Source organism: Entelurus aequoreus, linkage group LG20 (assembly GCF_033978785.1).
Source record: "Entelurus aequoreus isolate RoL-2023_Sb linkage group LG20, RoL_Eaeq_v1.1, whole genome shotgun sequence".
Classification (NCBI taxonomy): Eukaryota; Metazoa; Chordata; class Actinopteri; order Syngnathiformes; family Syngnathidae; genus Entelurus; species Entelurus aequoreus.
The window spans coordinates 37,243,540-37,271,051 of NC_084750.1; the positions used below are offsets into that span (position 1 = coordinate 37,243,540).

General features: G+C 37.9%; 1 protein-coding gene across 6 annotated transcripts in view; it reads right to left on the minus strand.

The window, feature by feature from the left end:
- Window positions 1–239: 239 nt before the first annotated feature.
- The window catches only part of LOC133636252 (CUGBP Elav-like family member 3), a 120,581-nt gene continuing 93,308 nt past the window's right edge, over window positions 240–27,512 (minus strand). For 2 of the 6 annotated variants that reach the window (XM_062030068.1, XM_062030064.1), the window contains exon 13: window positions 11,146–11,910. The gene's annotated coding sequence lies outside the window, so the exon portion shown is untranslated. Of the gene's footprint in view, window positions 334–11,145; window positions 11,911–21,959; window positions 21,993–27,512 lie in introns of those variants that run through there. The other 4 variants (XM_062030067.1, XM_062030066.1, XM_062030065.1 and 1 more) reach the window with 4 other exon arrangements.

Consider the following 27,512-nt stretch of genomic DNA (forward strand, 5'->3'; position numbering starts at 1 on the left):
CATTCAAATAACATTCAACATCTATTTTGCATACTTTAGGGGTGTGTCTTAAAGGGGAACTGCACTTTTTCAGAATCAGAATCAGAATAGTTTTATTGCCATTGTTTGAGAACGGGTTCACAAACTAGGCATTTTTCTTGGTGCAATCGTGCAACATAAAACACATATAACACATATTTGGTAATAAAAAGAGCTGTAACTGAGCCATCAGATCTTGTTATAGACTTAGAAGGAATTCAAGGAAGCTGATGGTCGGCTCCCACTTGAGGTCTTGGGTGATGGTGGTGCCCAAGAAACGGAAGGAGTCCACAATGGGGACGGGGGGGATTGTGCCTATCATTCACAATCATTATGTAAGACAAGCACTCATATGTTTTTCCTTTTCTCATGCATTCTTACTAGCAAATAAATGTGTTCAAAAGTCAGCTTACAATGGAATGGGAGTCACTTTATTCGGCCTTGAAAAACATCCAAACACCTCCATCAACGTTTTACATACACATATGTATTGTAGTAACAGGCACATTCAAATAACATTCAACATCTATTTTGCATATTTTAGGGGTGTGTCTTAAAGCGGAACTGCACTTTTTTTGGGGGGTTGTGCCTATCATTCACAATCATTATGTAAGACAAGCACACACATGTTTTTTCTTTTCTTATGCATTCTGACTAGTAAATACATGTGGTCAAAAGTCAGCGTACAATGGAATGGGAGTCACTCTATTATGCCAATAAAGCTCTTGAAAAACATCCAAACACCCCCATCAACGTTTTATATACACATATGTATTGTAGTAACAGGTACATTCAAATAACATTTAACATCCATGCAAAATAGATGAAATAGAACATAGATTCAAATAACATTTAACATCTATTTTGCATACTTTAGGGGTGTGTCTTAAAGCGGAACTGCACTTTTTTGGGGGGGAATTGTGCCTATCATTCACAATCATTATGTAAGACAAGCACACACATGTTTTTTCTTTTCGTATGCATTCTTACTAGTAAATAAATGTGGTCAAAATTCAACTTACAATGGAATGGGAGTCACTCTATTCAGCCTTGAAAAACAAACACCTCCATCAACGTTTTATGTACACATACTGTATGTATTGTAGTAACAGGCACATTGAAATAACATTTTACATCTATTTTGCATACTTTAGGGGTGTGACTCCTCCCACCCAAGTTTTGTTTTCACTGCTGGACTCTAGAAAGAGGTTCTGCAGCCTCCGTAGCAGAACCTCCAGGTTCAGTAACAGCTTCTTCCCTCAGGCCATAAGACTCTTGAACGCATCATAATAATCCCCTCAATTCCCCCCAAAAATGGATTAACTCGCTGGAATATAAAGACAATATATCATACATCTATAAACGTGGATGCATATGCAAAAGTGCAATATATTTATCTGTACAGTAATCTATTTATTTATATCTGCACCTTATTACTCTTTTATCCTGCACTACAACGAGCTAATGCAACAACATTTCGTTCTTATCTGTACTGTAAAGTTCAAATTTGAATGACAATAAAAGGAAGTCTAAGTCTAAGTCTTAAGGAGAACAGCACTTTTTTTGGAATTGTGCCTATCATTCACAATCATTATGTAAGCCAAGCACACACACGTTTTTATTTTCTGGTGCATTCTAACTAGTAAGTGAATGTGGTCAAAAGTCAGCGTACAATGGAATGGGAGTCACTCTATTCTGCCTTGAAAAACATCCAAACACCTCCATCCATGTTTTATATACACACTGTAATTATATACTGTATGTATTGTAGTAACAGGCACATTCAAATAACATTCAACATCTATTTTAGGGGTGTGTCTTAAAGGGGAACTGCACTTTCTTTTGGGAATTGTGCCTATCATTCACAATCATTATGTAAGACAAGCACACATGTCTTTTCTTTTCTAATGCATTCTAACTAGTAAATACATGTGGTCATGTATTTACAATGGAATTGGAGTCGCTCTATTCTGCCTTGAAAAACATCCAAACACCTACATTCATGTTTTATATACACACTGTAAGTATATATGTATTGTAGTAACAGGCACATTGAAATAACATTTAACATATATTTTGCTGATTTTAGGCATACGGCTGTGCATTAATTTCACAAACTGATCATGGCAGTGACAAAACTGTGCCATGCACTTTATATTTACAAACAATTGTCTGCAAATTGCTCTTGGGACCTTAAGCTGCTTTGAAATGGCTCCAAGTGACTTTCCTGACTCGTTCAATTCAATGATTCGTTTTATTAGATCTCTGCTGTGTTCTTTTGACTTTCCCATTGTCGCGTTTGTAACCGAGTCTAATGACTGCATCACACGAGCCCTATTTAAATGGACTCAGAGAAGTCAACAGGTGTCGTCAATCATAATGACTCACATGAAGTTAAGAGGCCATGCCATGAAGCTCATTTGATTTGATTGTAACTTTTCTACATCACCAAAATTGTTAATGTATGTTGCTGTATGTATACTTTTGACCCAGCAGATTTGGTCACATTTTCAGTAGACCCATAATAAATTCATAAAAGAACCAAACTTCATGAAGGTTTTTTGTGACCAACAAGCATGTGCTCCAATCACTCTATCACAAAAAAATAAGAGTTGTAGAAATTATTGGAAACTCAAGACAGCCATGACATTATGTCCTTCGCAGTGTACATACCTAGTCTGGACACATCCTCAATGACCTCTTGGATTCACCGGGCTTTTCGGGTCTCTCAACTGGTCATACACCCTCCTCCAAGCGACCCAACTGGGGGTGATTAAGTCCCCTGGCTTGTGTCCAGACGGCTAGCTAGCTACCATGACTCCAAGGATCTCCTCTTTTGAGCCACAACCATCTCAAATCAAATCAAATCAAATCAACTTTATTTATAAAGCACATTTAAAATTTACCACAGGGGTAGCCAAAGTGCTGTACAATGGGCAGGTTAAAAATAATACAAGAACCGAGCAAACACAACACAACACAAACAGAACACGATAAAAAAAAAAAAAATAAAATATAAAAACATAAAAACAGGTTCACAGCATGTGTATTATGGGGCGCCATTGCAGGATGGGTATCACTCAGTGTTAAAAGCCATGGAATAAAAGTATGTTTTTAAGAGAGATTTAAAAACAGGAAGAGAGGAGGCTTGTCTAACACTCAGAGGTAGGTCGTTCCAGAGCTTGAGAGCAGCAGCAGCGAAAGCTCTGTCACCTCTAAGCTTCAGCCTTGTGTCCAGGACCGTCAGTAGCAGCTGATCGGCTGATCTTAGGGATCGGGTGGGGCAGTAAGGCTGAAGGAGGTCGGAGAGATATGTTGGCGCGAGGTTGTTTAGACATTTAAAAACAAATAAAAGGAGTTTAAAATTGATTCTGTAACGCACAGGGAGCCAGTGAAGGGACGCTAATATAGGGGTGATGTGCTCACGTCTGCGGGTCTGTGTTAGCAGACGAGCAGCAGAGTTCTGCACGAGCTGCAGGCGGGCGAGGGAGGCCTGGCTAATGCCTACATACAGGGCATTGCAGTAGTCTAAACGAGTCGAGATAAAGGCGTGGATTAATTTCTCAAGATCATGTCCTGATAGAAGCGGTTTCACTTTCGCTATTTGGCGTAATTGATAAAACCTTTTTTGTACGAACTTTACCCCCAGGTTTGTGACACAGTCGCTGAGATACGGGGTCAGAGTGCCGAGGTCAACGTTGGGGGAGGGGGAGCGACTTGGACCGAACAACATAACTTCTGTTTTGTCTCAAGACCCTTTCCGCCGCTTTGGTGGTACTCCGGATGGCTCAGTCTTTCTCTCTCCATCAATGCCCAAACTGCTGAAGGCTCTGACCAAGGAACGGGCTGAAAATCCTCTGCATCCAACCTCCACAGGGAAACACCTTGCTCTCCAACCAGCCTGTTGACAGTCGCTGACCAGTCCTGCATACTTGGAGAGCTTCCTCTCGAAGGCTTCTTCCAGGCGATCTTCCCACGGGACTGTCAGCTCCAGCAGCACCGCTTGTTTGGTGGACTCAGACACCAGGGCAATGTCTGGTCGCAGGGTGGTGACTGCGATATGGCTGGGGAACTTCAACTGGTTTTCAAGGTCCACCAACAACTGCCAGTCTCTTGCAGACGTCAGGATGCCTGCTGATGTTCTTCTGGCAGGAGTTGGCATGTCCCCAGCTCTGACAAATGCGATGGTTTTCTTGGAGGAGTGGAACTGTTTTGCCATGCCAGTCCTGCGCTAATGGCTTCAGCGATGGTCTTCAGGACTTGGTCAAGTCTCCACCTGTACCTTCCATCTCCAAGTGCCTTTGTACAGCACTGTTCCAGGGTTCCTCGCTTGGCCCACAGTGGGCATGCTGGTGTCTCTGTTATGCCCCGTGTGCAGGTTTGAAGGGCTTGGGAGTGTATGTAAACTTTTGACCACGACTGTATATATTTATGTAAATATACATATTTATTTCTCTCTTTTGTTTGCTGTTGATTTTTATTTTTTTTAAATGGTACACACAACAAAAATAACAAAAAGACATCATACCTGACCAACACATTTACAGGCTTTTCAGACAGGTCGGCCGGGCCTGCTGTTTAGGGCGGGTATAGCTGCAGGGATAAGGCTTTTCCTGAGGCGGGCCCTCCGGAATTTGATAGTTCTGTACCTGCGCCCTGATGGTAGTGGGATGATGTATTGGTGTAGTGGGTGAGTCATATCTTGGACTATTGTGTTTGCCAGTCGAATGATGGACCTGTGGTTTAGATCTGAAATGTTGGGTGTGGGTAGGCCAATGATTTTAGCTTCTATGTTTGTAATGCGTGTGAGTTTGGTCCGGTTGGTTCCAGAAAGCATAGTGAAAAAACATGTGGAACAGTACAGAAGGATGAGTTGAACGATGCTTTGGTACAGTAATAACGGGAGATGAGGTGCAACGTATAGTCCTTTAAGTTTACGGATAGCTGACAGTCTTTGTTGACTTCTTTTTTGAATGTCCGTGGTGTGCTGATCAAAGGTGAATTTAAAATACTTATTACCATTAACGCGACTTCTTGAACAGGTGCGGTAGAAAAACGGATGGATGGATTAAAATGCATGAGAATGTTTTATATTTTGAATGTTATTTTTAAGCGGAATTATTCATGACTTATCATGTTAAGCAATGTCAACTAAGATTTATCTGAGAGCCAGATGCAGTCATCAAAAGAGCCACATCTGCCCTAGTGTGTGAATGTTGTCTGTCTATCTGTGTTGGCCATGTGATGAGGTGGCGACTTGTCCAGGGTGTACCCCGCCTTCCGCCCCAATGCAGCTGAGATAGGCTCCAGCACCCCCACGCGACCCCAAAAAGGACAAGCGGTAGAAAATGGATGGAGTATGATTTGATTCTTGTGAAGTTACAGCTCCTTCTTTTCAATTTTAAGCGCCGCTTTATGTTAACGTTGCCAAGCTGTGACCAGAATGTTTCATATTTCCGTCTTTATTATTGAAGGTTGCAGTTTGCTGCCGCAGAGCACTGCATCATACAGATTGGTGTCTTAAAAAAAAAAATGTTGGTTGCCAAAATGGTAAACATCATCAGTATGCTGCAGTGCATTTGCAGACTGCAAACTACCTCTCCATACACTTTTCCCACATTACAATTACTGCATGCTTTTTAAACCGTCAGTCAAGCATTAGTTTGAATTTTAATTAACGTGAGTTGCTGGGTTTTTTTTGTTGTTGTTTTTTTTTACATTTCCAGCCACACTTTTCAGCACAAATGAGGCACTAGTCGCGCCTCAGACATGCCAAAGTGAGCACGTTTGGACACGTCCGGCCAAACCCAGAATGCGTAAAGCACACCAGCTGTCTCTTCACAATCACACATATTCCACATTAGCTCACAGCAAGAGTCAGTAGTTTGCTGAAAATTCATATTTACACCCCTTTTATTTGTTTGGTAACACTTTTAGTAAATTCTAAGTAACAAAGACTTAAAGGCCTACTGAAATGAAATTTTTTTATTTAAACGGGGATAGCAGATCTATTCTATGTGTCATACTTGATCATTTCGCGATATTGCCATATTTTTGCTGAAAGGATTTAGTATAGAACAACGACGATAAAGATCGCAACTTTTGGTATCTGATAAAAAAAGGCTTGCCCCTACCGGAAGTAGCGTGACGTAGTCACCTGAACATATACGCAAAGTTCCCTATTGTTTACAATGATGGCCGCATGAAGTGAGAGAGATTCGGACCGAGAAAGCGACGATTTTCCCATTAATTTGAGCGAGGATGAAATATTTTTAAATGAGGAAAGTGCAAGTGAAGGACTAGTGGGGAGTGGAAGATGCTGTGAGAGCCGGGGGTGACCTGATATTCAGCTGGAAATGAATACAACAGTAAATAAACACAAGACATATATATACTCTATTAGCCACAACACAACCAGGCTTATATTTAATATGCCACAAATTAATCCCGCATAAAAACACCTAGGTGTTTGTTATGCTAGCTCCTAGCTACTAGCTCGAGCTAGTTATAGCTCGAGCGGGTAATATGGACGGGATCCTGTATATATAACCCGCCAATACAATTCAAACACCTGCACAACACACACACTCACTCAGCCCAAACAACCGTTCACCTAACCCAAGGTTTTTTTTTTTATTCAAGTTTATTATTCTTCGGTCAATCGTCAACAAAATAAACAAACAGTTGTACATTCTTAAATTGAAAATGAAAATGTTGCAGACCGAAAGGGTTTAGGCTGAAGTTGAACACTTATTGCGCCTAACCCTATAAACAATGTCAAGTACAAAATAAACTTCCGAAAATTATTGAATGTCCATTGTACAACATATTATAAATACACATTATACATAACATAAACACAGTTCAATTATATACACAGTAAAGGCATGTGAAATATCCTTGTAGACATGTTAAACCTTTGTACCAATTTATATACTATATACAAACAATTGTACTTCCATTATTATTTATAACCCACATTTAGTATTTGAATTAACATTGATCATAGTATTAACTACTGTGTTGATTCTAGAGTGATATATTTTTTCAAGACATTGGTCTTAAAGTGTTTTTTAAATGTGTGAATAGAACTGGAACATTTTAAGGAATAATCCAAGCTGTTCCACAGTTGAACCCCCCTGACAGAAACACATCTACTTTTTAGGCTTGTTCTTATCTTAGCTTTCTGGAAGACAGCTGAACCTCTGAGGTCATAGGGATTCTCTCTGGGTTTAAACCTCTCCTGTAGACACCCAGGCAGCATGTGGTTATGAGCTTTGTACGTCACAATAGCAGTGTTGAGGTCAACAAGATCGTGCAGTTTTAATGTTTTTAATTTAATAAACAGAGCATTGGTATGGTCATGATAATCTGCATAATTTACAATTCTAATCGCTTTCTTTTGAAGTAAGAATATAGATTTAATGTTTGTTTTGTAATTGTTACCCCAGATTTCGACACAATAATTAAGATAAGGGAGTACAAAAGAATTATATAACATGATAAGAGCCTTTTGATTTACGGAGTTTTTTATTTTATGTAACATAGCAATATTTTTTGCCATCTTTGTCTTAAGTATATTTATGTGCAGTTTCCAATTTAATTTATCATCTATATGGATTCCCAAAAATTTTGTTGAATACACCCTTTCTATCTCCATATCATCAATTCTTATATGACACTGTTTGTTATTTTTCCTATTTCCAAAAATTATATATTTTGTTTTATTTAGGTTGATTGATAGTTTATTGGCATCAAACCATTGCTTTAGTATGTGGAGTTCACTCTCTACAGTCCCTAAGAGATGGCCAAGGTCTTGCCCAGAACAGTACAGACTTGTATCATCAGCAAAGAGAATACAGTTGAGTTTTTTAAAGATTTTACAGATATCATTAATGTACAATAAAAACAATTTTGGTCCCAATACAGAACCTTGGGGTACTCCATGTGTTATAATCGTTTTATCTGAATCTACATTATTCATATGCACGTACTGTTCTCTGCCACCAAGATAACTTTTCAACCAATCATGAGCAAGACCTCTAAAACCATACCTCTGCATTTTGTTTAAAAGCAATGTATGATCGATGGTGTCAAAGGCCTTGCTCAGGTCAATAAAAACGCCAACAACAAACTCCCTCTTATCAATTGCAGTGGTTACCTCCTCAACTAGTTCCATCACTGCCATGGAAGAGGACCTGTTTGGTCGAAAGCCGTATTGGTGTTCACTTAGCAAGTGTTGCTTGTCAATAAAACTGTCTAATCTTGACACAAATAATTTTTCAAGGATTTTTGAAAATTGTGAGAGTATAGAAATAGGCCTATAGTTGGTGAACTGATGCTTATCTCCACTTTTGAAGATGGGAATAACTTTTGCCGTTTTCATTTTCTTTGGGAAGACACCTTTTATAAAAGAAATATTACATACATAAGTGAAGGGAACAGCTATAAAATCAACAATTTCCCCGATCAGAGAAAAGTCCAAGTCACAGCAGTCTGTTGACTTCTTGTTTTCTTGAGAATTTACAATTTCTATGATTTCACTTTCATGGACGGGGGAAATAAAAAACGATTCTAAGTTGCTTTGAATGGTATGTTCATTAAATTTGACACTGTTTTCGGGTTGTACAATTTCATTTGCTAAATTAGGTCCAACATTCACAAAGAAGGTGTTAAAAGCATCCGTTATTTCCTTAGGGTCATTTAGAGTTTGATTATTTTCTATGAAATAGCTTGGATGTTCCTTATTTGTCATGTTTTTTTTAATGATACCATTCAAAACTTTCCACGTACCCTGGATGCTATTTTTATGTTGTTCTAATAGGTTACAGTAATATGTTCTTTTGCTGTGCTTTATTATTTGTGTTAACTTATTTTTATACGTTTTATATTTGTGTTCAGTTTCTTTGGTTCTGTGCTTTAAATGTCTTCTGTAAAGATAATTTTTCTTTTTGCAGGACTTCAATAGTCCCTTTGTGATCCATGGTTTGTCCTTAACAGTGCTGTCCTTAATGTCATGTTTTTTCATTGGACAGTGCTTATCATACAATGTTATGAAAATGTTGAGAAAATGTTCGTATGCTTCATCTGGGTCTGTGGAGGTGTAAACCTCCCCCCAGTCTTGAGCACATAACTCAGACTTGAATGCTGCCATAGTTTCTGGCGTTTGATGTCTAACAAATCTATATTGAACTGCTTTTTTGGTCCCTCTCTGATCAAAGAAATTGTGGAAAATACTGAATACAGGTAGATGATCACTTATGTCATTGAGTAGTAGTCCTGCTGTTATTTGATTCTCAGGTTGATTGGTGAAAATGTTATCTATCAGTGTGGCAAAGTCTACTGTTATTCTGGTAGGTTTTATGATAAGGGGAAAAAAATTATTACTGTACAATCCTGTTATAAAATCGGTTGTTTTGGTACTGTCCATGGGATTCAGAAGATTAATATTAAAATCACCGCACACAATATGGAGCTTGTTTGACTTATTAAACAAATAGTCCAATTTTTGATTAAATGTGTCTAGACATGATCCAGGTGTTCTATAAACACAACTAACATTTATTTTTTTTGATTTTTCTACTTCAATTTCTACAGTAATACATTCAAAAATTCCAGCTATAGCAGTTGATTTGCTGTCAATTTTCCAACATTTTAAATCATGATTTACAAAAAGTGCTACTCCTCCTCCCCTTTTTCCAACTCTGTTTGTGGTGAATAATTCATAACCATCCAGGTTCATAAAGCTTATATATTTAATCAAAGTTACGTACATGACACGCACGTACGGGCAAGCAATCAAATGTTTGGAAGCGCGCGGGTGGGACCTGATATTCAGCTGGGAATGACTACAACAATAAATAAACACAAGACATATATATACTCTATTAGCCACAACACAACCAGGCTTATATTTAATATGCCACAAATTAATCCTAATGCTAGCTCCTAGCTCCTAGCTACTAGCTCGAGCTAGTTATAGCAAGCGATCAAATGTTTGGAAGCGCAGCTGTGTACTCACGTTATCGCAACTGTGTATCCAAATCAAAGTCCTCCTGGTAAGAGTCTCTGTTGTCCGAGTTCTTCCATCTTGACTGCATCTTTCGGGAATGTAAACCAAGAAGCGCCGGCTGTGTACGTGTTGTTGCTGACTTCCCTCGCAAAATAGACACTTCGCACCGACAACTTTCTTCTTTGCTTGCTCAGCTTCTTTCTCCATAATGCAATGAACAAATTGCAACAGATTCACCAACACAGATGTCCAGAATACTGTGGAATAATGAGATGAAAACAGAGCTATTTCGTATTGACTTCAATGGTGTCCGAATACTTCCGTTTCAATGATTGACGTCACGCGCATACGTCAACCCTCAGAGGCGTTTCGAACCGGAAGTTTAGCGGGAAATTTAAAATTGCACTTTATAAGTTAACCCGGCCGTATTGGCATGTGTTGCAATGTTAAGATTTCATCATTGATATATAAACTATCAGACTGCGTGGTCGGTAGTAGTGGCTTTCAGTAGGCCTTTAATTTAGAGTTATTTTTAAAGTTAAGTACCAATGATTGTCACGCACACACTCGGTGTGGCGAAATTATTCTCTGCATTTCACCCATTACTCTTGATCACCCCCGGGAGGTGAGGGAAGCAGTGAGCAGCAGCGGTGGCCAAGCCCGGGAATAATTTTTAGTGAATTAACCCCCAATTCCAACCCTTGATGTTGAGAGTTAATGGGTCCCATTTTCATAGTCTTTGGTATGACTTGGCCGGGGTTTGAACTCACGACCTACCGATCTCTAACCCTAACCCTAACCCTATTTGGACAGTAGGGGAACATATTCTAAGTAACAAAGACTTAATTAAGAGTTATTTGGTTAGGGTTATAATAAGGCCGTGCAGAATAAGGCATAATAAGTACTTAATAATGACTAATTAAGAGCCAATATGTTACTAATTTGCAAGTTAATAAGCAACTAATTAATGGTGAATATGTTCCCCATACTAAAGTGTTACCATTTGTTTTATTGAAGTTATCTTGCTCCTCTGCACTTTTCTAGAAAACCTACATGGGGAAAGACCACAAGTTAGAGCAACATCATTCATATTTTTTTCATTTCAAAGTGTTCACACATTCAAACCACAACGTTTTCTTCTAAATTGTACTTTATTGTTTTAAAACAGCGATTGTAGAGAATAAATAAAGAAACATGTCCTTAAATTTATGTCATTAAAAACTCTATAATAAGTATATTCATTGTCTTGAAGGAATCCATTATCTTCTTTTCTTAAATTAGTTTAAAAAAAAAAAAAAAAAATGCACATACCGGTACTTCTCATCAAATTGATTACTAAACAAATTAAGCATACAACATAAAAGATATAAAATATCCCAGCCCTTCCTTCCACTTTGTGAATTTGAAAAGTAGTATTTTTTTTTTTTTGTACAGCAGAATCTACTCAAGCGTCTTTCTGTTTTAAAATCCCATCATAAAAATCAAACTAACTACATAACAAAATGACCAGTTGAGGTCACACAGAATATATTTCCATTCCCCTTCTGACACAAATCACTATACAGTAGAACCCTGTTCAGTATCACATCTCACCAGTGATGTGGTTTTTCTTTTAACATGTAGAACACTGACACTAGAATATGTACATCGTATGAATGTATCCCGCTGTGGAATGATTAGGAACTCATCCAGCCGCTCGGTATGCTTTTTGATGATAACGTTACTGCGTTTGGCTGCTGCTCGAGGAAAGCGTTTAGCACGTGACGCTGCTTTTTGTGCGGCGACGCTCCTGTGCTAACATGGTTGGTCAAACAACCAAACAAGGCCGGGACATCCCCCGAGGTGGTTTTTTTTTCTCTTGATTGAACTCCTAAATTCTTCTGGAGGTAAACAAAACAAATTGAGAGAGACAGAAAGAGGAGAGAAAGGGAAAGACAAAAAAAAGGCATTTTAAAGCATGTGAAATAAGTAGACATTTGTTTACGCTCATTCTTAGTGGTGTTAATGCACACTGCTTGTACCCATGCTGGGTTAGTGTACGTTTTGGTCAATACATTTTTTTTTTTTCCATGAATGGGAATTGAAAAACAAACAAACAAACAAAAAAATTTGAAATACAAAACCCCAAACCACTGAAGTTGGCTCGTTGTGTAAATCGTAAATAAAAACAGAATGATTTGCAAATCCTTTTTTAACCTATATTCAATTGAATAGACTGCAAAGACAAGGGTCCGCGTACCTCCCGTTCATTCTATTTCCAATTCTTAAATGCAAATCAGAAAAACACATTTTGGACCATTTTTTTCTATTTCAATTTCTGAAACAAAAGTTGGACACTTTTTTAAAACGACAATAGGACTCCTGCTGAACAAAGATGTTACCGTCATGGTAAAAACACGCTAAATGCAAAGGAAAAGCTAAAGTACTGCTTCCGGTTTAATTTGTCATCACACAGATAAACACGCATTTTGGCATTTTGGATGAACATATATTCGATTTTTGTGTTTATCTGGAAAAATAAAAATCCATAAAAGGACAACAGCACGAAATCAAATTTGATGGCAATATTTGAATGAAAATCAACCCTTTTTTGTTTGTTTTAAAAATCTGCCATATATAATAAAAATCAAAAACCGGCCCTAATTAAATTTTTCGCTTTGCATTTCAGAATTGTAAATAGAAAGAACGGAAAGTACACGGACCATTTTTGTTCAGCAGGCGTCCTATTGTCGTTTAAAAAAAAGTCTCATTAAATAAATTAAATTAAACTTTTGTTTCAGAAATGAAAATAGAAAAAAATGGCCCAAATTTTATATTTCCAAAGAATTGGAAATATAATGAATGGAAGGTACACGGACGAACATGCCAGTTCACAGTCTGTTTTTAGTAGCAACTTCTAGTTCTGGTGTCGGAATAGGAAAAAAAATAAAAATTTTGGTGAGTTTTTTCGTTTTTTAATTTTGGTTACACAAAATATAAAATTAAAATAAAACAGTTTTTTTTACATGTAGTTATTGCTCTTCAACATTAAAAAAGAAGAACGCTTTGTTTTTTTAAACATTAGTTTTTTTGTGTTTCAAAATAAAATGTAATTAAACCAATCATTATTTGGTTTTTCAATTCCTAGTCGTGAAAAGAAAATGCAAGGACCAAAGCACACACTGACCACGCTGGCAGGGCCACCTCAGTAATGGCGTCCATGCAGCTCAGTCATACTGCTGCAAGTGTACACACATTCTTATAAATAATCTCATTTTGGCAGGCAAATGAATTAAGAACATGCACAATAGGAATTGTGGTCGGTGTCCACGCCAATGTCTTTGGTTTTTACGCTTCCATTATGCATTTTTGAGATTTTGAGACTGAGGCGACCATCATTTTCTTTCCAAGTCCCACCATCCGTCAGGTGATGGGGGTGTTGCAAACAGGGCATCTGCAGACGTACCAAAACTTTTGTAGTGTAGGACGATTTTGATCTTACAACGCCAAATAATGTTAATCTTATTTTTCTGTTTACTATTTGGCTCATTGACAAGAGTTGCACGTTTTATTGTCCTTTCTGCATAGCTATTATTTAAAAAAAACAACATTATGTTTGTTATTAATTTAAATTGCAGGTCGTATGTGGTGACTTTTTGCAACCAACACATTGTCAGTGCAGTGTCAATACAGCTAGTGAGTATGCCACATACTCACTAAGGCAGGGGTGTCAAAGTCAAGATCTGAATGATCTATGGCCCCCGGGATGATATTTGATTAGTATTAGAACCGGCCCGCAGGCCACAGCCGCCTGCTGCGGTTTTGCACGCACCAATACTCCATCAGTGTTGGCGCTAGGAATTTTCAAAATGGGGTCCCACGGTAAATTTTTGGAGTTCCACTTTTTTGTAACCATTTTGAAAACAAATGATAAATGTATTTTCTATCCTGTTATATCTCACAATCTATATTGTGTTTTGGAAAAAGGTTGTGATAAATCTTACTTAAAAAAATACTTAAAAAAGAATACAAAAGAAAACACATTTTTATGCATATGTAAATGTATTCACTTATAAACATTCATTCACTTTCTTCTTTCCTTCATGGATCGAAACTTTACCACTGTCTGTATTTTTTTCTATATTTTTATTGTGATATTTTCAGAATGTGTTTGTTCTATTTCTGTCCAAAGTAAGACAAAGAAATCAATCTGAAGTTGTCTTTATTTTTTTAGTTTTAATGCCAAAATTTCCTCCATTCACCCATCATTATGTGGCCAAGCTACGACTTTCTGATAACGACGAACCGTCATTTATAAACTCATTTTCACAAACGCATACTAGAAACTCTTACAACCACGCTCAGTTCATCATGTCAGGGAGACAAGTCGACCAACTGCCACAGCTCGACTCTAGATCTCCTTCAGTTTTAGCGTAATGTGGGTTTTAGTGAGGTTACCTTCCAGTATTTCTGTCTGTATATGTTTACAGCGCCACATGGGGGTGTGGCTTATGCATTATGTCATCATCAATTCTCGATATGGGCATTGTTGATCCGTGTGTGGACAGTGTTTTTTTGGGCAAAAAATAATGACTCAAACGATCCCGTATGGACAGGGACTCAGTCTCTGAAATTATTTACGCCAGCAAAATAAGCCATTATTTGGCCAAAGAAAGTTGTAAAACCTTCAAAAAGAAGGTGAGAACACTACTAAATTCAAGAAATAACTTGTGGTAAAGTACATGTGGCTTTCCCCTTCTTCCTCTCCACATGTCACCATCTTCGCCAACCAGTCTTCAATAAATGTTCATTCATCCATTTCATGTACAGTACAGGCCAAAAGTTTGGACACACCTTCTCATTTCAATGCGTTTTCTTTATTTTCATGACTATTTACATTGCAGATTGTCACTGAAGGCATCAAAACTATGAACGAACACATGTGGAGTTATGTACTTAACAAAAAAAGGTGAAATAACTGAAAACAATGTTTTATATTCCAGTTTCTTCAAAATAGCCACCCTTTGCTCTGATTACTGCTTTGCACACTCTTGGCATTCTCTTGATGAGCTGCAAGAGGTAGTCACCTGAAATGACACTATGACACTTCACAGGTGTCATAGTTTTGATGCCTTCAGTGACAATCTGCAATGTAAATAGTCATGAAAATAAAGAAAACTCATTGAAATGAGAAGGTGTGTCCAAACTTTTGGCCTGTACTGTATGTATTTACCATAGTTTTTTTTTTTGCATGTAAAACTATAATCATTTCCTATTTTGTGTTTGTATTTTAATGTGTTTAGAACAGATTTAGATAATTCTTGGAATAATTGCTTTGGTTTTCACACAATTTAGTTTTCCGAGGTACCAAAATACATATCCGTAAAGGAGATTTACATATTGTGGTACCTGATGAATATTAAAAGCCTATTTTGGCTGGCTGCAAGTCATTCACAGCACTTTGTTTGTAATAATTTTTTAAAACAATGTTCCAAGTATATATTCGTGCAAAGAAAACCCCCCCCTTGTCAACAAGCTGTCCCACCACTCTGGTCGCTTTGGTGTAGAACACATTAAAGCCTTCTACAGAAAGCTAGGAGTATCCAACGATGATTTCAAATTAGAAATGGTCACAGCTGATGAGGTGTTTAAAAAATTGAGCGCGCTCCACCCTAACAAGGCCACCGGCCTTGATAATATTCCCTCCAGATTCCTCAGGGACTCTGCCTCCATCATTGCCCCGATCATCACGCACATAATAAACCTATCAATTACACAAGGCCAAGTACCAAAAGATTTTAAGATAGCAAGAGTAACTCCCCTCTTTAAAAATGGAAGCAAATTGGAACCTGGAAACTACCGACCTGTTTCTATTCTCAGTTCCGTTTCGAAAGTAATGGAGAAAATAGTTTATGAACAGGTCGATAGTTACCTTGCCACTAATAAACTCATGTACAAATTCCAATCCGGCTTCAGAACTAACCACTCCACTGACACATGCCTTCTCTATCTGACCGACCACATCAAACATGAGGTGGACGCAGGCAAATACTGCGGCATGGTCATGCTGGACCTTCAGAAGGCCTTTGACACCGTTAACCACGCTATACTGTTGGATAAGCTCAGAGCAATCGAATTTAACAAAACCTCATGGAGCTGGATGCAATCTTACTTGGAGGGGAGGGAGCAGGTGGTAGAGGTGAACGGCACCGTGTCCCCCCCCCCCCCCCCCCCCCCCTCTCGGTGAGCTGTGGAGTCCCCCAAGGCAGTATATTGGGACCTTTACTGTTCCTAATATACATAAACGACATGTCATCGGCATGCGACTGTGAATTGTTTTTGTTTGCGGATGACTCTGCCTTGCTGGTATCCGGCAAGGACAAGTCACAGGTGGAGAAAATCCTCAGTGCTGAGCTCTGTAGAACTTGCACCTGGCTCGCTGACAACAAGCTATCCATACACTTGGGTAAAACAGAATCCATCCTGTTTGGGTCCCACATCTAACTTAAGAAAGTAAATGACTTCACCATAAAAGTAGGTGACATTGTTATCACCAGGAAAGATGAGGTCACCTACCTAGGTTCCATTCTAGAGGCTAACCTTTCCTGTGATAAAATGGCAACCAAGGTAATCAAAAAGGTTAACCAACGAACGAGATTTCTCTACAGAATTTCCTCTATGGTCAACAAAAGCACCGTGAGGATTCTGGCGGGAACTCTCGTTCAACCCTTTTTCGATTACGCATGCACCTCCTGGTACCCCAGCAGCTCCAAAACCCTCAAATCTAAACTCCAAACATCTCAGAACAAGCTAGTCAGGTTACTTCTAGACCTCCACCCCAGATCCCACCTCACTCCTACCCACTTCTCTAAAGTGGGCTGGCTCAAGGTGGAGGACAGAGTTAAACAACTTGCACTGAGCCTAGTCTATAAAATCCGCTACACCTCCCTGATACCGAAGTACATGTCAAACTACTTCCTTAACGTAAATGACCGCCATAACCACAACACCAGGGGGAGCTCCCCTAACCACGTTAAACCCAGATTCCGAACTAACAAAGGTCTTAACTCATTCTCTTTCTATGCCACATCAATGTGGAATGCGCTCCCAACAGGTATAAAAGAAAGGGCATCTCTATCCTCCTTCAAAACCGCAATAAAAGTTCACCTCCAGGCAGCTACAACCCTAAACTAACACCCTCCCCGGATTGCTAATAATCAAATGTAAACAATCAAATGCAGATACTTTTTCTTATGCCTTCTGATCTCTCTCTCTCTCTCTCGCTCTCTCTCTCTCTCTCTCTCTCTCTCTCTCTCGCTCTCTCTCTATGTCCACTACTTGATGTCCATATCCTCCCAGGGCCTGTTTCATCCTCTTAGGTAAATAGGAGTATTTTTAAAAATACATTTATTTTCAAATTACTACCAAAATTGACTTTATTTTGTTAGTCTTTACATTTTGTTTTATTGTATTTCATGATAAACACTGCATGATTTGTCCTCTGGCATCCAGTCCAGGGGACACCAGCTTCATCTGTGAGACAAATGAAGACAAGCAATATACGGAATGGATGGATAGATTTTATTACTACCATTACTCTTTTATTGTTCATTTTGTATGGTTTAACCTATTCAGTGTCATGGGTGAGCTGGAGCCTATCCCAGTTGACTTTGGAGGAAAGACCATCAATTTTTATTTAATTTAATTTTTTTATAATTTTTATTTTCCGCTTATTATATTAGTTTAATTTTGATGGAAGTATTTCTACTCGGCTCTGAGGCTGAACTGATAAAAATACTGCATATTAGTTTATTTAAATGTTGAAAAATGTACTCTATATTATAATAAGTACTTTTTATGTCCTACTTCTTGTTGGTCGCATGCAGATGCCCGGTTTCACTGAGCAGGACAAATGTATGTTGATTTAAAAGTCTAAATAAACATATGGTCATTGTCCAACAAGAGCATGTATCTCCAAATTGCATTTTTTAGGATAAAATAAAACAATTCTATAATTAGAACACAAGGCAAATTGTGTGTGTGTGTGTGTTTTCTGGCAATGCTTACTTAATGGGGACATCGCTCTGTTTACACAGTCACCTATAGGGAACCTCTGACGGTATGGGGACAAAAAAACAGGTCCCCTAAAGGGAAACCTTTTTAAATGATAGTCAGATCCATTCTGAAGATGCCGAATTGATTTATTTATTTTTTTATTTTTTCCTTAAGATGATATTTTCATACAGCATGATTATAAAACATTATTACCTTAAAGTATGATTCACATTCAGAATTTTCCATCCTTCTATATATGGTAGTTGGAGTTGCAGACAACTTCATTACTAGCAGTTTTCAGTAATGTCACAGAATATATACCTGTATATATATATTCAATCCATTCAATGTGTTTCCTTTATTTTCATGACTATTTACATTGTAGATTGTCACTGAAGGCATCAAAACTATGAATGAACACATGTGGAGTTATGTACTTAACAAAAAAAGGTGAAATAACTAAAAACATGTTTTGTATTCTAGTTCCTTCAAAATAGCCATCCTTTGCGCTGATTACTGCTTTTCACACTCTTGGCATTCTCTCGATGAGCTTCAAGCACACCTGTGAAGTGAAAACCATTTCAGGTGACTACCTCTTGAAGCTCATCGAGAGAATGCCTAAAGTGTGCGAAAAAGTAATCAGAGCAAAGGCTGGCTATTTTGAAGAAACTAGAATATAAAACACGTTTTCAGTTATTTCACCCTTTTTTGTTAAGTACATAACTCCACATGTGTCCATTCATAGTTTTGATGCCTTCAGTGACAATCTACAATGTAAATAGTCATGAAAATAAAGAAAACACATTGAATGAGAAGGTGTCTCCAAATTTTTGGCCTGTACTGTATGTACATATATATATATATATATATATATATATATATATATATATATATATATATATATATATATATATATATATATATATATATATATATATATATATATATATATATATATATATATATATATATATATATATATTTGTCTCCATGTGAAATTTCCCATATTTCAAAATGCAAATGTTGACATTGTGTTAGAGGACGCCCAAAACACTCGCATCCTATTGCACAGTTGATGGTGTATGCATTAGCTAGCATGTACTGGCATAATCATAAAGACCATTAAGGCTATGCTACGCCATTTAGTTATTAAATTCTTTATTCTTTGCCTGGGTTTTTTCGATTTCTGGAAATCTGTCGAAGTCTGAGAAGATACATGCTTTTTGGTTGGACAGTGACGACATTTATCAAAAATTTGATGTTTTTGGTCTCCCAGAATTCCTTAATAGGAATGCAGTTCCTCAGCACATGTCACATAAACCAAACAGCTTTACCTGAAACCTTCAAAAGTAGTGTCTCAGATATAAACACACGGTTCTTCTTCTTCTGTCTCTTGACATAAATTTAAACAGCCCCTGACAGAAAGCGTCCTTGACAGTGGACTTTTGCGGACGCGCACTAGGGCTATTTTTTCCTAGATTCAGTGGACAAACAAACGTCTACTTCAGAGGACGCTGGCTGTCAGGAGAATGTGCATCATTTCACTTAGTCTCACACTTACACTCGCGATCAAAAGTTTACATACACTTGTAAAAAACATAATATCATGGCTGTCTTGAGTTTCCAATCATTTCTACAACTCTTATTTTTTTGTGATAGAGTGATTGGAGCACATACCGTATTTTTCGGACTATAAGTCGCAGTTTTTTTTCATAGTTTGGCCGGGGGTGCGACTTATACTCAGGAGCGACTTATGTGTGAAATTATTAACACATTACCGTAAAATATCAAATAATATTATTTAGCTCATTCACGTAAGAGACTAGACGTATAAGATTTCATGGGATTTAGCGATTAGGAGTGACAGATTGTTTGGTAAACGTATAGCATGTTCTATATGTTATAGTTATTTGAATGACTCTTACCATAATATGTTACGTTAACATACCAGGCACGTTCTCAGTTGGTTATTTATGCCTAATATAACGTACACTTATTCAGCCTGTTGTTCACTATTCTTTATCTATTTTAAATTGCCTTTCAAATGTCTATTCTTGGTGTTGGGTTTTATCAAATACATTTCCCCAAAAAATGCCACTTATACTCCAGTGCGATTTATATATGTTTTTTTCCTTCTTTATTATGCTTTTTCGGCTGGTGCAACTTATACTCCGGAGCGACTTATACTCCGAAAAATACGGTACTTGTTTGTCACAAAAAACATTCATGAAGTTTGGTTCACACATTTAAGTCAGGACTTTGGGAAGGCCAGTCTAAAACCTTAATTCTAGCCTGATTTAGCCATGCCTTTAGCATAATACTACCACCACCATGCTTGACAGTAGGAATTGGTGTTCCTGGGATTAAAGGCCTCACCTTTCCCCCTCCAAACATATTGCTGGGTATTGAGGCCAAACAGCTCAATTTTTGTTTCATCTGACATTACATGGACAAAGATAAGACCTTCCGGAGGAAAGTTCTGTGGTCAGATGAAACAAAAATTGAGCTGTTTGGCCACAATACCCAGCAATTTGTTTGGAGGAGAAAAGGTGAGGCCTTTAATCTCAGGAACACCAGGCCTACCGTCAAGCATGGTGGTGGTAGTATTATGCTCTGGGACTGTTTTGCTGCCAATGGAACTGGTGCTTTACAGAGAGTAAATGGGACAATGAAAAAGGAGGATTACCTCCAAATTCTTCAGGACAACCTAAAATCATCAGCCCGGAGGTTGGGTCTTGGGCGCAGTTGGGTGTTACAACAGGACAATGACCCCAAACGCACGTCAAAAGTGGGAAAGGAATGGCTAAATTAGGCTAGAATTAAGGTTTTAGAATGGCCTTCCCAAAGTCCTGTGTGGACAATGCTGAAGAAACAAGTCCATGTCAGAAAACCAACACATTTAGCTGAACTGCACCAATTTTGTCAAGAGGAGTGGTCAAAAATTCAACCAGAAGCTTGTGGATGGCTACCAAAAGCGCCTTATTGCAGTGAAACTTGCCAAGGGACATGTAACCAAATATTAACATTGCTGTATGTATTCTTTTGACCCAGCAGATTTGGTCACATTTTCAGTAGACCCATAATAAATTCATAAAAGAACCAAACTTCATAAATGTTTTTTGTGACCAACAAGTATGTGCTCCAATCACTCTATCACAAAAAAATAAGAGTTGTAGAAATTATTGGAAACTCGAAACAGCCATGACATTATGTTCTTTACAAGTGTATGTAAACTTTTGATTGCGACTGTACATTACCACACATCTTTGGACGTAAACATTACCTGCTCCACGATGTAGACAAACACAATCATTGCATTTCAAGTCTCACAAAAACAACCAAAGTTCAAGCACAAAATCACATGGAATTGAGTTATAGCAAACAAAACCCCCTCATGACCTCACAGAAAACTACCACACCGACCAACTAAACAAAGGGAAAATGTAAGAATGATAATCATGACAGATTAAAAAAAAGAAGAAGAAACAAAACGACAACAAATGTATTACATCCATGTTTGATGGACTTGTTTTGGTTGTATTGAAATTTGGAACATGTCATGATAATCAGTTCCTTACAGATACGGAGGTGATGTGACTTATTGATCAGTGTTTGCAAGGATTCAAACCACGACAAAATAATAAGAGGAAACTCACAACGCACCAAACACAGTTCACGGTCGCCACAGTAACCCGCCATGCAGTTGAGCATGGTGAATCAAGGCAACGGTCCCAAAAATGAATAAAAAAAAACAACAAAAACAAACGCTAACGGCAACCATCACAGGCAATATCGCCACAGCAACCAACACAGGCCAATTAACTTACGACGCGGTGAGAAGGAGGGGGGGGGAGGTTTAAGTGGCTGCTAAGCAACCGTAGCCATAGCGACGCACATCTCCACGATATATGTATGTCGACGGGACGGTCTTGAGCGTGGTGATTTTGTGTCAGGAAAAATGGCGCATGGCACAGCACAAAAACAATAAATGAAAAGTGAAAGAAAAATTAATGGCGGGGCAGAAGACTACACAGCATGTCTGATCTAAGGATGATATTGCAGGTACTCACTGGAACAAAACATGTCCACACAAACATGCATTTTAAAAAACGCATATTTTTATTATATGTGTACAATATACGATGCAAACTCAAATCGATTACCGTATTTTTCGGACTATACGGCGCACTTAATATCCTTTCGTTTTCTCAAATATCGACAGCGCCCCTTATAACCCGGTGTGCCTAATGTACGGCATAATTCTGGTTGTGCTTACCGACCTTGAAGCAATTTTATTTGGTACACGGTGTAATGACATGTGTGACCAGTAGATGTCAGTCACACATAAGAGATACGTGCAGACTGACGCCAGTAAACGGCACCAAAACGTTAAATGTTCCGTTGAAAATACAGAACATTACACACGGCGCTCAAAAATCCGTCAAAATGTTTGAGTACGACTTTGAAGCCGCACCGCTTGATGGATTACGGTAGAGAGATACAAGTATTACTATGTTGTGTGTGTATAAGGCACCCATTAGCAGACATATTATCTGCCGTTTTAAAGATTAAAGATTAAAGTACCAATGATTGTCACACACACACTAGATGTGGTGAAATTTGTCCTCTGCATTTGTCCCATCCCCTTGGGGAGCAGTGGGCAGCAGCGGCGCCGCGCCCGGGAATCATTTTGGTGATTTAACCCCCAACTCCTTTCGTTTCGTAATATTATGCAAACGCAACTTTTCTTACCTTCTGATCTGTATTTGGGATCTGCATAAGTCCTGAAAATGTGCTTCTTCTTTTTCACTATCTTCTCGTTATGGGACATTCACCCTCTGCTGTTGCCATTTCTAATATAAAGTAGGGCTGCAACTAACGCTTTATTTGATCATCGATTAATCTGTCGATTATTACTTCGATTAATCGATTAATAATTGGATAAAAGAGACAAACTACATTTCTATCCTATCCAGTATTTTATTGAAAAAAAACAGCATACTGGCACCATACTTATTTTGATTAGTGTTTCTCAGCTGTTTGTAAATGTTGCAGTTTATAAATAAAGGTTTATTAAAAAAATTAATAAATAAATAAAATAAAATAAAAACCTCTGCGCATGCGCATAGCATAGATCCAACGAATCGATGACTAAATTAATCGGCAACTATTTTAATAATCGATTGTAATCGATTTAATCGATTAGTTGTTGCAGCCCTAATATAAAGTAGCGTAAAGTTCTAACTTATATCTCGCTATGGAAACGCTAAAACATACCAGCGTAGTGGCTTTACATAACTCCCCCACGGAACTTGAGTTATTAGAGAGTTCCGGTCGGACGGTTTTTCACGGGACGCATTTCCGGCGTTGTTGTTGCACTAGTGAGCCACGGATGAGGAGATGCTGCTCCGTTATTGATTGAAGTAAAGTCTGAATGTCATTAAAACAGTTAGCTCCATCTTTTGACACTTTTTCCACTCCTGTCCTTGCACGCTACACCATACTTGCCAACCTTGAGACCTCCGAATTCGGGAGATGGGGGTGGGGGAGAGGTTGATGTGGGCGGGGTTAGGGGGGGGGGGGTAGCGGTGGGTGTATATTGTAGCGTCCCGGAAGAGTTAGTGCTGCAAGGGGTTCTGGGTATTTGTTCTGTTGTGTTTATGTTGTGTTACGGTGCGGATGTTCTCCCGAAATGTGTTTGTCATTCTTGTTTGGTGTGGGTTCACAGTGTGGCGCATATTTGTAACAGTGTTAAAGTTGTTTATACGTCACCCTCAGTGTGACCTGTATGGCTGTTGACCAAGTATGCCTTACATTCACTTGTGTGTGTGAAAAGCCGCAGATATTATGTGACTGGACCGGCACGCAAAGGCAGTGGGGGGGGGGGGGATTTTTTTTTTTTCATTTTTTTTTTCCATAAAGAAATACAATCATGTGTGCTTACGGACTGTATCCCTGCAGACTGTATTGATCTATATTGACATGCACATACACAATATGTATTTATTGTGTTTTTTATGTTGATTTAATTAAAAAAAAACAAAAAAAACAATTTTTTATTTTTATTTTTTAAAATTTATTACGCGGCCCGGAACCAATCGGTCCGCGGCCCGGTGGTTGGAGACCACTGCTTTAAGGCACGCCCCCAATATTGTTGTCTGGGTGGAAATCGGGAGAAATTCGGGAGAATGGTTGCCCCGGGATAATTTTCCAGGAAAATTGGGAGGGTTGGCAAGTATGCGCTACACCGCTACAAAAAATGCTGATATTTTTTATTCATATGTAACAGAGTTAATCACTATTGGTATCTGATGCTTGCAGGTGACATACGGTTACAGCTAATAACTTCAAACATATTGTTGTTCTCTCTCACGGGGATTTCACAGACGATGTACGGTACGTCATCGCATGGTGGACAACCGCAGTTGCCCTTACAGAGGGCTAAATGTGCGTTTTTGAAAACATTTATTTGTGTGGACATGGACCTAAAACTCATCCCTGTAATATATTCATAAAATATGCATAGAAACTTACACAGTTCTGGTCAGAAGTTTACATACACTCATGCAACGTACATGCAAAATGCTGAATTAATTTTGACATAAAGTGATATATTCGTACAAATCTATAACTAATAAGTGGCGATGAAGGTTAAAGAATGTGTTTTAACTTGACAAGGCTGAACCCAATTAACTGCTCGTTAGCGACTATAATTGACTGCAGCTGGTAGTGTCTCTCTGGCAGCGTCAATTTTTTTTTTTTTGGTCAATCAATACACCGACACAAACAGGAGCCACGCCTGCAGCCCAGCTGACTGTATTGCGATCGCTCCTCTGCATTACATTTCACACACTCTCACATTGGAAAGAGGCCAAAATAATTCGCAACGCCATCGTTTAATTCAGGGGTTCTTAACCTTTTTGACCGGGGCCTAACTTTTCCACTACAGAATAATACATTAACACTGAATTGGTAATCTCACTCTTGAGTTTAATTGTATTCAATAATTATATCTAACCTACTTACAGTTTACAACCTTGTCAAATGATATGAAACCACGTGTTAATCACAAAGATTATTATCTATTTAACACATAAACCTTAGCCTTAGGTCAGGCTGATTAGAAATATAAGTACTAACCAAATGTACTGCGTAAGAACACTATATAAATAAATGAAAAATACATTGTCATGCAATTATGTTGCTGCAAAATAATGAAACTAAATTAACAATGGATATATAAACTGGCAATAAAGTTAAAGAACAAATACAAATACAGCTTCACCACGTCAGTCATCATTTTTGCACTTAAGAAACTTCTCTATGACTTTAGCTCGAGACTACTTGTTTGTTAGAGATTGTCATTACTGCCACAAGTGGTGGAAAAGTGTATTGCAACTGAAAAACAGATATTTTTTTGGGCGGCCTAACAATGACCGCAATGTGTAATAAATGGTTACAAAACACTGGTTTAATTAATGCGCTTAATCCTCTGCACGCGATACAGAAAGCACGGGAGAAATTGTAAACATGCGACCATGCAGAGACAAAAACATGCTGTTCATGTAAGTAAGGTTCATGAGATAAGGCTCTTTAGTCTGATAAAAAATCGATATGAAATGTATCCTTAAAGGGGAACTGCACTTTATTTTGGAATGTTGCCTATCATTCACAATCATTATGAAAGACATGACGACGAATGCATTTTTTTATGCATTCTAAATATTAAACAAACGTAAATAACAGTCCGCTTACAATGGAGCCAATTGGAGGTCCGCCTTCCGACCATAAAACCCAATAAATAACCCGTCCAAAAACCGCCAACAATACTCAATTTAATGACCTGAATATTAACAAGTATTAGCGATGTTATTTCAAGCGCTAACGCAGACGAATTATAAATAGCGGCGCCGGGATCACAAGCTTGTGTGCCTATATTGACATCATCGAGTGGTAAGTTTCTTCCTCGCTTCCTTGCTTATGGAAGTTTATTGTAGATCATAAATCATGCCTCTCACCTGGATAGTAGAAGGATGAGGACGTATTCCGACAAGTTGGTACACTTTAACAGCCAATTTAGACCCGGTAATGGCGAAAACGACAAGAAAAGAAACTTGGTTCCACCCCATTTTCTTCGTGAGGATTACAAGTCATTCTTTAACTAAATGGGAATATACGAACATTTTAGCAGTCGGCATCCTAATGACAGCAGACCTTGTACAGTAAGTGATGTTTTATTATGTTTGTTGTTGGGTTGTACGGTATACCGGTATTAGAATAGTACCCCGATACTAATTAATCATATTTGGTACTATACCGCCTCTAAAAAGTACTAAAAAGTTGATACTACTATGATTACATCGATCATTTTTAGTATCACAAAATCTTTTTTCGTTTAAAAAAAATGTATATTATGTTTATAAACTCAGGAAATATGTTCCTGGATACATGAGGACTTTGAATATGACCAATGTATGATCCTGTAATGATTTGGTATCAGATTGATACCCAAATTTGTGGTATCATCCAAAACTAATTTAAAGCATCCAAACAACAGAAGAATAAGTGAGTATTACATTTTAACAGAAGTGTAGATAGAACATGTTAAAAGAGAAAGTAAGCAGATATTAACAGTAAATGAACAAGTAGATTAATAATACATTTTCTACCACTTGTCCGTAATCATTTTGACAAAATAATATAATGATAAATGACACAATATGTTACTGCATATGTCAGCAGACTAATTAGGAGCCTTTGTTTGTTTACTTACTACTAAAAGACAAGTTGTCTTGTATGTTCACTATTTTATTTAAGGACAAACTTGCAATAAGAAACATATGTTTAATGTATTGAAGATTTTTTTGTTAAAATAAAGCCAATAATGCAATTTGTTGTGGTCCCCTTTATTTAGAAAAGTATCGAAAAGTACCGAAAAGTATCGAAATACATTTTGGTACAGGTACCAGGACATGGTATCGGGACAACACTAGTTTGTTGGCTCTGATGAAGTCTGCAGCAAGTAGTCATCAGTGATGTTGTTGAAAAAACAGCAAACGTCGTGATGCATTTTTGAAATTAATGCGCCGTGTATGCTTAAAAATGAGCAAAATACGTAAATATTAAATATTATTATAAATGTGCCTGTTACTACATTACATACAGTATATACTTACAATGGAGGTGTTTGGATGTTTTTACGTTTTTTTTCAAGCAGACTTTTGATCACATTTACAGTATTTAATATTTAGAATGCATGTGTTCTTCTCTTACATAAGGATTGTGAATGATAGGCAAAATTCCAAAATAAAGAGCAGTTTCCCTTTAAATTACCCCTTGTTGCAATCTGGCATTATATAGAAGATCAAATGATAATATCGATACAAAGAAATACTGCATTCATTCCCGTGATGATTGCATGTAAACTTCCACTGAGTGCTGCACCTAA